Genomic DNA, 10,546 nt, shown 5'->3' with positions numbered 1-10,546 from the left:
CCCGGACACTTCCTAGTCGGGGGCCACCTACTAGCGCCACCCGAGATTGACGTCAGCGAGAATCGCGCTTCACTCGTCAATCGATGGGAAAAACTTAAGGCGCTGCATCAAACCTTCTGCAAACGGTGGAAAACGGAGTATCTCACCGAATTGCAGAAGCGCGTTAAGTGGAAGCATCCACAATCAAACCTTAAACAGGGAGACCTAGTCGTCATTAAGGAGGATAATCTGCCCCCCCAATGAATGGAGACTAGGTCGGATAGCCACCCTTCATTATGGCCCCGATAACCGAGTTCGAGTCGTCGAACTGGATACGGCAAGGGGACAAACCACCAGACCAATCACGAAATTGGTCCTACTACCACCCTCCAGTGAGGGTGAGGAAGACTTGTAACTCCCAAACGTTCTCACAAACCCCGTAACCCAGCTCTCGTTCATCCCGAACGAGGCCAACAAACCCCATAACCCAGCTCTCGTTCACCCCGCACGAGGCCAACAAACCCTATAACCCAGCTCTCGTTCAGCACGAACGAGGCCAACAGAAGCCTAAAGCAGATAAACTATCTGCCACCGCATACCCCAAAAAAAAAAAAAAATCATATCACCACCAGAATATCCAGCGACTCAAAACATTCAAACATCATGCCCCAGGATGATTAAAAACGTTCAGGTTCAAAGGTATTTTCGGTTCAAAAGTTAATCTATTTTCGAAAAAAAAAAAAAAAATGTATCTTAAATGTGATTATGCTTGAATAATCATTTCTGATTCATATCTCAGACCAAATAAAATCTTCGATGAGATGTAAAACTTTAACACGTAGAATATTCATTAATCAGTCAATCAAGATTATCAGGGAAGATTCAGAAATCTGAATGGAAAATGACTAAAAAATTGTTGACCATCTAAAGTAAACATATTCGATTCGCATATGACTCCAAAAATGATTGAAAACTATATATAAACGAGGGGTCGCCCCTCGGCAGTGTTTGGCAAGCGCTCCGGGTGTATTTATGCCATGACAAAGCTCTCAGTGAAAACTCATCTGCCTTGCAGATGCCGTTCGGAGTCGGCATAAAACATGTAGGTCCCGTCCGGCCAATTTGTAGGGAAAACCAAGAGGAGCACGACGCAAATTGGAAGAGAGGCTCGGCCTTAGGTCTCTTCGGAGGTTATCGCGCCTTACTTTTATTCATTTATTTTTAAAACGCGTGAGTGGTAGTGCGACAAGGTATTTAAGTAAAAGTTGGTTCCTTGGTTCCAATTTCAAGAGGACTCTGACTCTCATATTGCCTCATTTTGTGGTCTTTAATAACCACTCCAACTGATAAGTGAAAAAAGATTGCACAATTAAAACACCCTTTAAGCTTACGGATTGCACAACAAGGTTATTTTACACTACCATTCGAAACATGTAAAGAAACGCTTACGAAACGAAAGCTTATTAAGCCCAAGACAACAGTGGGCATAATCTTAGTAACTCATGGGTCTGGATAACAGCCTATCTACTACGCTCCCAAAGGGGATCTGAGACACGCCGTCAACACACTGAAACATTTAAGATCATGGAGTAATACGATGGCATGCTGGTATTACATATATCCTAAAAATTTGTACATTTCTTCGTAATTTATTAGTCAAAAATGCAGCGGTTCCTTAATCCAAAATTCAAATAAAAGTGAATCAATTGACGCTTGATTCCTCGTAAGACTTATGTACACTCTTTACTTGTTATCTGGGTAACTAGTGACTTCAAAACATGCTGTATTTGCATCCGGCATTGGAGTTGACACAGAATCAACTAAACCATTTGGACGCGGCTCAATTGGTCACGTACCCAAATGGGGGACACCCGCAATTTTAGCTAACTCAACGTCGCTATTAGATGAGAATATATTAGGGCAATCACTGCAGTGTGGACAAACAACCCATATATTCCATAATATCAATAACATGCAGACCTGTCCTCCGACAAAATGTTAACCCCGCACGTACAGCCGAAAAGGCAACCCCTTGTGGCGTCGTAGACAGGATTTCACCTTCACACTTCACATCACGCATACATTCCATAACAGTAACATGTTCATCTGAGGTGCCCGGGGGTGTCTCAATAATCAAGTAATCCGATCCATCCCACATTACATCGGTGGGACCTTGTTAAACCATCATAATTTTTTGGACCACACCACATAACTGGAGCATTGCGAGCCTTAACAGGAAGCCACTAGCCACGATGGCAAGCGGTTTGTGTTCATCTGTGTAATTTGTTAAATCACACAATTTTTTTTTTCGTTGTAAACCAAACCATTTTCGTGCATTTGTTATTATTCTCTTTCTTAGGCAATGTTGAGGGTTGCCAGGCACATGCACGTACACATAATCTAGTGCTTATGGTATCATCACAGTCAATCATACCAGTGATGCAGCCTCTTCCCACCTCACCACCTATCGCAAATGACAGTCGATTGAGTTCTGCACCAACAGAGTCTATCAAAAGATGCAGACTACCTTGTATAATTGGCTATAACCTCATACCAACGCATGCAAGTGAACACATTAGATCTAGTTGGGAGTAAAAACTGAAAGGTTAAATAAAGAATGTTGAAAGTTCCCTTTTCCCTCAACTATACCATTTAATAAGCACCCAGAGAACAAAGGGAAACGCCTAAATGTCATTAGGACTAATCTCAATATGACGGATGGCTAACATATGTACTTTCAAAAAGCCAAAAGGAAGGTTTAGCCGGTTGAGATCGCCTAATTTAGACTGAAGGCTTCCCTTTGTTATCTCGGCCGCATACGGGGGGACTAGCACTGCACCGGTTAATTCGGCCGCATACGGGGGGACTAGCACTGCACCGGTTAATTTATTTAATAAATCATTTTTTTATTCATTGGCCTAAATAGGCGTCGTGTTTTCCTTGCATTAGAACTACATTGTTACTACACTTATTTGGAGATCGGCCGTATATCATGCATACCACAATCCTAATGTACACCAAATTTCACTCATGCGTGTAGAATGTTTTGTGGCATAAATACCTGTAGAAGATCCGTAGGATATAGAGCGATAATCGGCAGTAATGGCCACATATTGGCCTTCCTACAGTTCTCTCGGCAAAGTGCCATCGCACCCCCATTGGAGCGTACCATATTCCGAATTGGATGCGCTTTCGACGAGGTTAATGGAAGCCCCCTGGGCCATTGCGCAAGCCACCAGCAGTACCACTGGCACCGGCTGCGTATTCAGGACATGCTCCGCAATTCAAGTTGCAAAGTGTCAGCCCATCTAAAACGGATGAAAGGGTTAGGTAAAAACACCACTATATGGGGCTCGAAATCAATTACCAGAATGGCACGCATGTTGTTCGCGTACACCAAGTCGGACGGTTAGGGGCGCGACTCTCTAAAGATTTTGGCCGCTACATGAAAGTTAGTAGCTGAGCTTGCGTACTAAAGAGCTGATGGCAACAAGAGTCCAGCAGTTCTCGAACAACGGCGTGACCAACTAGAAAAGTATTTGGAGGAAATACTTGTCCCTTGTTTTTTACACTCAATGGCCGCACTTCGGCTGAATTCTCTGATTTGGATGATAGATGCTACAGAACTTAGCAAATAAAGGAGTTCATCTGTCACCACTAAGTGAGCGTCGGTCATTTTTGACCGATCCCCCAGGGAATATTGTAGATATTCCCCAACAGGTACCTTGAAATAGAAACGAAAAGAAAAGAAATCAAATTAGTAAATCGGTAATAAGAATAATCAACATTCTTACCGGAACCACGCTCTGCCAATTCGTCAATTTATTTCCGACATAGTATGTATCCATGAAGGAGTGTCATTGTGAATGAAATAGTATATATCCATGAATGAGTGTCATTGTGAACGACCCAAACACGGTTGCCACTCGATGACATTTGCTCTTGTCTTTTCTTACGCCGTAAACACATTGCATGCGATCCCATAGGATCACAAGTCGGATCCGTGGGATCCAACAAATTCCAGTGTTAGTACCCGAACAAAAACTAACGAAATACGAAACACGAAAAATGCAGCCTAGTTCATTGAAAACAAACGAGTCGGTTCGTATTTCGATAGGTTTCTTCTGACAAATAAAACAGCCTAGTTCATTGAAAACAAACGAGTCAGTTCGTATTTCGATAGGTTTCTTCTGACAAATAAAAATTTTGTTTTTAGTTTGAAAATTTGGTGCATTAGAACACTATCAAAGTCAACCTTCTTGTGAATAGGGTGAACCACTCGAGACCGAAATAATTTTCGCGTGTTCTTTGCATTGTTCTTACTGATTCAAAATGGTAATGCAAAAATAAAAAGTAAAACTTAAACAAAAACAGGTCCATCGCTTTCGTGAGAGCAATTGTTTTGGTGTTTTGAAGTTTCGTCAGTCCCTCTAGCTTGAAATCCCAGCAAGAATAAAGTAGTGTCATCTATGCTTTCGATACTACAAACAAGGGAGAAATTAATCTTTTAGAAAAACTATAAATTTTATGTCGCGTTAGAACTCAGACGCGAGTTTTCCCTAAATACTTTCATGACATGACCATTATGTATCATTACACTGCAATGGGCAGCACTGCACAGCTGTCTCATTCCAATGATTGGAAGAGTGAGCAGCTGACAGCTCTACAAATTACCACACTCGATAGTGTAGGCCGAAATCAACAAACACACCACAATTTGTGATTCTCACATAGCATGGCCCAAATCAACACAAAGAGTGTTCCCAGACAGCGAATAAAGGTCTCTTTACATCTGTCGCACACTTTATCTGCACGACGTCATTTGACTAGTCATTTGACAGTCATTCATAGGTTATATTCATAGTCACATTTGCATGGGCGTGGGTAAGTTTTGACCAAATTTTTGTAGGGCAATAACAAGGAGCCGTGACAACACACGGGTTTACCGTGATATACCGTATATTATCGCGTATTGCCTGCCTTAGACAAACACCGAAAAATATAGTTTGCCCTAAGTCTATATTTAATAATTCTTAATCTTACTATTGGTGGCTTTCAATATCAGCATTTCATTCTGATGAAACTATTTTCAAAACTAAAGATAACTTAGGCGTATGTCAATCAAAGTTTACTAAACCTAACAGTGGGTTCAACCACTACACGTCATTGTATCGGCAGAATAACCTAACCAGATTATTCATCACAAGCTCGACCAATTAAGCTTCTACTCTCCGCTCATACGCCACCCAACTCCCTTAAAATGCAAAACAAATAATAACAAGTTCCCGTTCCAGAATGACGGGTTTCTCGGTCAAACGCAACAAGACGGAGCAACGCGTTGACTCCTTCACTGTCTCCTGCCGGTTGTGCCATAAGAATCACGGCATACGACTATGCCCGCTGTACAGGGGTATGTCGGCTGAAGAACGCCTCCGGGCCGTCCTCATACACCGGCACTGCCCCAATTGTTTATCGCCGTTCCATCGGCTGGAAATATGCCCCAGCCGCGACCGTTGCCACCGATGCCGGGAGCCACACACGTTCTTCCTACAGGAATCCAACGCTGGGTTCTTTGGGGCTGGCTTTTGCTCGATATTCACGAAACTCGTTTTTTCGCGTTGGCACTTTTTTCCAAATACTATTCGACCGAATACTTATTTTATCGAACACAATAACACCGGCCCCTTCGTTGGGCGCCAATTAACGTTTTATAGTACGTATTTTTTAAAAAGGTAGCGGACTTGCGTCCGCTTTCATATTTGGCGGTTGGGATTGGGCGGAGCTACAGGTGTCCAACAGCTACTTTTTGTAGACGAGAAAAAAGAGGGGGGTGGGTGGATTGGGAAGCAGTCGCTCGATTAGAAATCTATGGGACTCTTTAAAACGGCTCGGGTGAAATCTAGGACTCATTAGAAATATGAGGAGACATTTAAAAATGTGCGGCTCTTTAGAAATGTAGGGCCCCATTTAACGATCCTCATTTTTTACTCAAAAGATGTCCAACTTATATAAAATGAGACAAGTAGCCCTTATCTAAATGTATGCATATGGATGGGAGTGTCTGTGTCGGTATGTATTTTGCGGTTTGTTGATATATATATATATATAATTTATATGCTGTCATGTTTACGGCAAAGCTCTGCTAAATGTACAAAGCTCTAAGCTTTTTCTTATACACCACTAAGCTTTTTCTTATGCGCCACCTAGCGGAAGTTAGCCAGAACACGCCACCTAGCGGTGAGATCAGCCAGAACACAAACCGAAAAAACGTATGCGCCACCTAGCGGAATTGTTGAATGATCTTGAGAGGTGGTAAAAATTTCAGGTCAAGATAAATATAGACCTGGTTTCATTCCTTCGATCAGCCTCAACCCAGACTGGTCCGAAAATAATGAACTGGTCCCATTCCTAAGACCAGACTGTTGACAGACTGCACCAAAAGTATTAAGTTTTTAGGGTGAGTCATGCTCCCAGTTTTCCATACAAAATGTGATCCAGAACCGCCATATACATACTACTGGTCTGGAATCGGTATTTACATACTACTCACAGGACAAGAGCACAGGATGTGCTCAACCGTTTCTTCCTGCAGCTCACACTTCCTACACTTGCTGTTACTGACGAGGCCTAAGTTATTAGCATGTGACGCCAGAAATGTTCAGTGTACACTCAGTATGCCCATCGTGCACCTTAAATCTTCTATCTTCAGAGATATGAGATATTTTGTGAGTCTGATATGGTAGGCTTTGCACACGATCTTAGAAATTTTGCAGCCCCGCGCTTTTGTCCACGCCTTTCCTGCTTGACGGGTTATATCAAACTGCTATCTCCTTTTGAATTCTCCCAAACGGATTCTGGTAGACAGGAAAATTTGTGGACATTTTTTTAATTTTGTAGGCAAAGACCTGCCTACTATATTTTTTGTTCTCCCTGGCCTCACGTCATTCCACGGAACTATAGGCTACGATACTCTTACGGAAATCAAAGCCGTACAAGACAGGGAATTAAACCTCCTTATATTAAAGCCTGACATATTGTTCCCCCTTAAGCGAAAGGAAGCACAGAATATCAATAGTATATATGCAAACATCCCTCTCGATCCTTATATCACTGACTCTACAAGAAAGCAACTCAACAACATATTGAATAGATACGAAAATTTGTTTGGTCCAGTTCATCGGTAAATCGCTACCAACGTACAGGCAGAAATAAGGACCAACACAGAAGCACCCATTTACACGAAAAGTCACCCTACCCCGTTAACATGCGCGGCGAAGTCGAGAGGCAAATTCAAGAACTCCTTTCAGAAGGCATTATTCGTCCTTCGAAAAGCCCATATAACTCTCCCATATGGATTTTTCCAAAAAAGTCTGGCTCAGATGGGGGAAAAAATACCGCATGGTGATCGATTTTAAAAGGCTGAATGCCGTAACCATCCCTGATACATATCCGATTCCTGATATCAACGGCACTATCGCTAGCCTTAGTAATGCCAAATATTTCACCACACTAGATTTAACTTCAGGATTCCACCAAATCCCAATGAAGGAGCGTGACATTCCGAAAACGGCGTTTTCCACTATGAATGGCAAGTATGAATTTTTGTGGCTTCCCTTCGGGCTTAAAAATGCACCCTCAATCTTCCAACGGATGATTGACGATGTCCTCAAGGAATTCATAGGTCGTGTGTGCTTCGTATATATCGACGATATAATAATTTTTAGCAAGGACGAGGCCACCCTCTTAAAGGACATCGAAACAACCCTCTCCAGACTCCTAGCCGCAAGGCTCACAGTTAACCTTCAAAAAACGCAATTTCTGAAAAAAAGTGTAAATTCTTAGGCTACAACGTAACCTTCGAAGGAATATTACCAGATCCTAAAAAAAATAAATTCAATTAAAAAACTTTTGCCACCTTCAAATTTGAAAGAATTTAAAAGTTTCCTGGGATTAACATCCTATTACAGAAAGTTTATCCGCGACTATGCGAAAATCGCGAAACCACTTACCAACCTTACGAGGGGAGAGCATGCACAAGCCAAAGCAACCCAATCCAAGAGAGTACCAATAACACTGAATAAGGACGCCCTTAGGGCATTCGAGAAACTTAATGAAGTGTTAACAACTTCGGGAGTCCTAACGTTTCCCAATTTTGAGAAAACGTTTAACTTAACAACCGATGCCTCTGACTATGCAATTGGCGCAGTACTGTCTCAAGACTACGACGGTAAAGACAAGCCAATAGCGTTTATCTCGAGAAGCCTTACAACCACAGAGGAAGGCTATGCGACGAATGAAAAGGAGATGCTCGCCATAGTCTGGGCCTTAGATAATCTTCGAAATTATTTATATGGTGCAAAGAAAATACGTATATTCACTGATCACCAACCGTTAACTTTCTCCCTTAGCAATAGAAATTACAGTGCTAAACTTAAGCGTTGGAAATCCCGAATCGAGGAATACAATTATGAGCTTGTCTACAAACCTGGAAAGTCAAATGTCGTGGCTGATGCCCTTTCTCGGCTTAAAACACAAGTAAATCAATTGACGGAGTCTATCCTGCCTGCATCCGAAGTCGCTAGCCAAGCCGCAACTATGGAATCAGATCCTGACGCTGCAAGTGTGGGCGAATTTACGTGCGAGACGGCTCATAGCGCGAAACAAGACTATACAGATTTAATTCCATTCGTCGAAGCACCATTAAATGTCTTCAGGAATCAAATAATATTTGGAAGAGGGCTTCAAATCTACGAAGAACCACATCCTGGACATTCACGTCACTATGTAGGGAAGGAGAACGCTTCTGGAGAGGAACTCACCACAATACTAAAAGAAAAACTTAACCCAAACGTAGTAAATGGTATCAAAATTCAAGACAATTTATTGGGTTTACTTCAGAAGGTATATTTAGAACATTTCACCAATTATAAAATTCGTATAGCGCGTGAAGGACTTGACAAATCCAGATGCGGTATGTGAGGTCATAATGAAAGAGCACAACAGAGCTCACCGCAATGCTAGCGAGAATAGGAAGCAAATTTTAGAGCATTACTACTTCCCAAAAATGAGCAGCCAGATTAGGAAATATGTACTGGCTTGTGAAACCTGCAAGCTTAGTAAGTACGATAGGCATCCTAATAGGCCAGAATTGCAAATTGCACCAATCCCCTCACGACCATGTGAAATCCTTCATATAGATATTTTTGAGATTCAAGGAAAAAAATGTTTAAGTTCTCTTGATAAATTTTCGAAATATGCAAAGCTTTTACATATTAAAAACAAAGGAACCCTGCACCTTAAACAAAAAATAGTGAAACTTCTCCACTATTTTACAGCCCCAAAAATTTTAGTTAGGGATAACGAACGGGATTAATTACCCCAGTAATACGGAATTTATTAGAATCTTTAGGAATTCAGTTTTACCGCACTCTTTCTCAGAGGGCGAGGTTAATGGCCAAATCGAGAGATTTCACTCTACATTATTAGAAATTTACAGATGCCTAAAGGCGAAAAATACAGATCTCAGGACCAAAGAACTCGTTAGTATAGCCGTAGATCGTTATAATAATTCAGTACACTCGGTCACAACCAAGAAACCATCTGAAATATTCTTCAATCGATCAGAAGCCTCTAACTACGAAGAACTCCTTGACAAGATCAGAAAGATGAATAGGTTTATCAAAACACTCTTAAAAGAACAACCCCAAAAAGAACAAAAAGAAGGACCCCACCAAAGCATTATAAGGAAAACGACGTTATATACGTCAAAGACAAGCAAATTAAGGGAAAACAGAGACCAATCTATAAAAAAGAAATAGTCAGCAAGGATAATAAAGTTTCTGTTACCACACTTAGTGGAAAAAAAATCATAAGATACACATTAATAACGTAAAACGAAAAAAAGAGCCTACTTCCACTTAGAGCAGCAAAAAAACAAAAAAGGACTTTATCTTACAAGAGCGGGCTTGTAAGTGGGACAAATCGTGCCTTAGTAGCGGGCGGCGCCATCGAATTTGACAAAAGGCTACGCTGCCTTCAAGACGGACCACACGATCCCCCATAGCTGGTTCGAGACATGTTAACACCTCTAGTCACCACCAAAATGAAAATTCGAATATTTTTCGCCTAATCCGTAAAATATCGAACAAATGAAGCTTATGCGCCTAATCTGCTAAGCAATTACATTAAATATTTTGCGCCTAATCCGAAAAACTATACGAAAAATTAAGCTTATGCGCCTAATCCGCTAAGCAGTTATATTAAATATTTTGCGCATAATCCGCAAAACTATATGAATAAATAATAGTTTAAAAAACTAAAAAAACACGCTTTTATAGCAAACCGAACTAAAAAATAGAAACTAATTTTCAATTAAAAAGAGTTTATGTAACAGTAGTAGAAGGTCAAAGAATCATTTATAGTTTATTACCTCAAAATAAAATTATAATAAAATTTAAGTTATTAACAGAATAATTAAATTCACAGTAAAAAGCGTGGGGTGCTTGATATTGAATGTTACAATCGTTCTATTGGCAACTATCTGAGAGGAAAGATATGATATGTAGTC

The 10,546-nt window shown here is 41.0% G+C and overlaps 1 pseudogene; it reads right to left on the bottom strand.

Annotated features, from left to right (window-relative positions):
- Positions 1-1,709: 1,709 nt before the first annotated feature.
- Positions 1,710-7,538, bottom strand: LOC137235212 (cytosolic Fe-S cluster assembly factor Nubp2 homolog; annotated as a pseudogene).
- Between the last annotated feature and the right edge of the window lie 3,008 nt (positions 7,539-10,546).

This window comes from Eurosta solidaginis, chromosome X (assembly GCF_040869045.1).
Source record: "Eurosta solidaginis isolate ZX-2024a chromosome X, ASM4086904v1, whole genome shotgun sequence".
Classification (NCBI taxonomy): domain Eukaryota; kingdom Metazoa; phylum Arthropoda; class Insecta; order Diptera; family Tephritidae; genus Eurosta; species Eurosta solidaginis.
The sequence above is the reverse complement of the archived record's forward strand: the minus strand, read 5'-3'. Positions and strand labels throughout refer to the sequence as shown.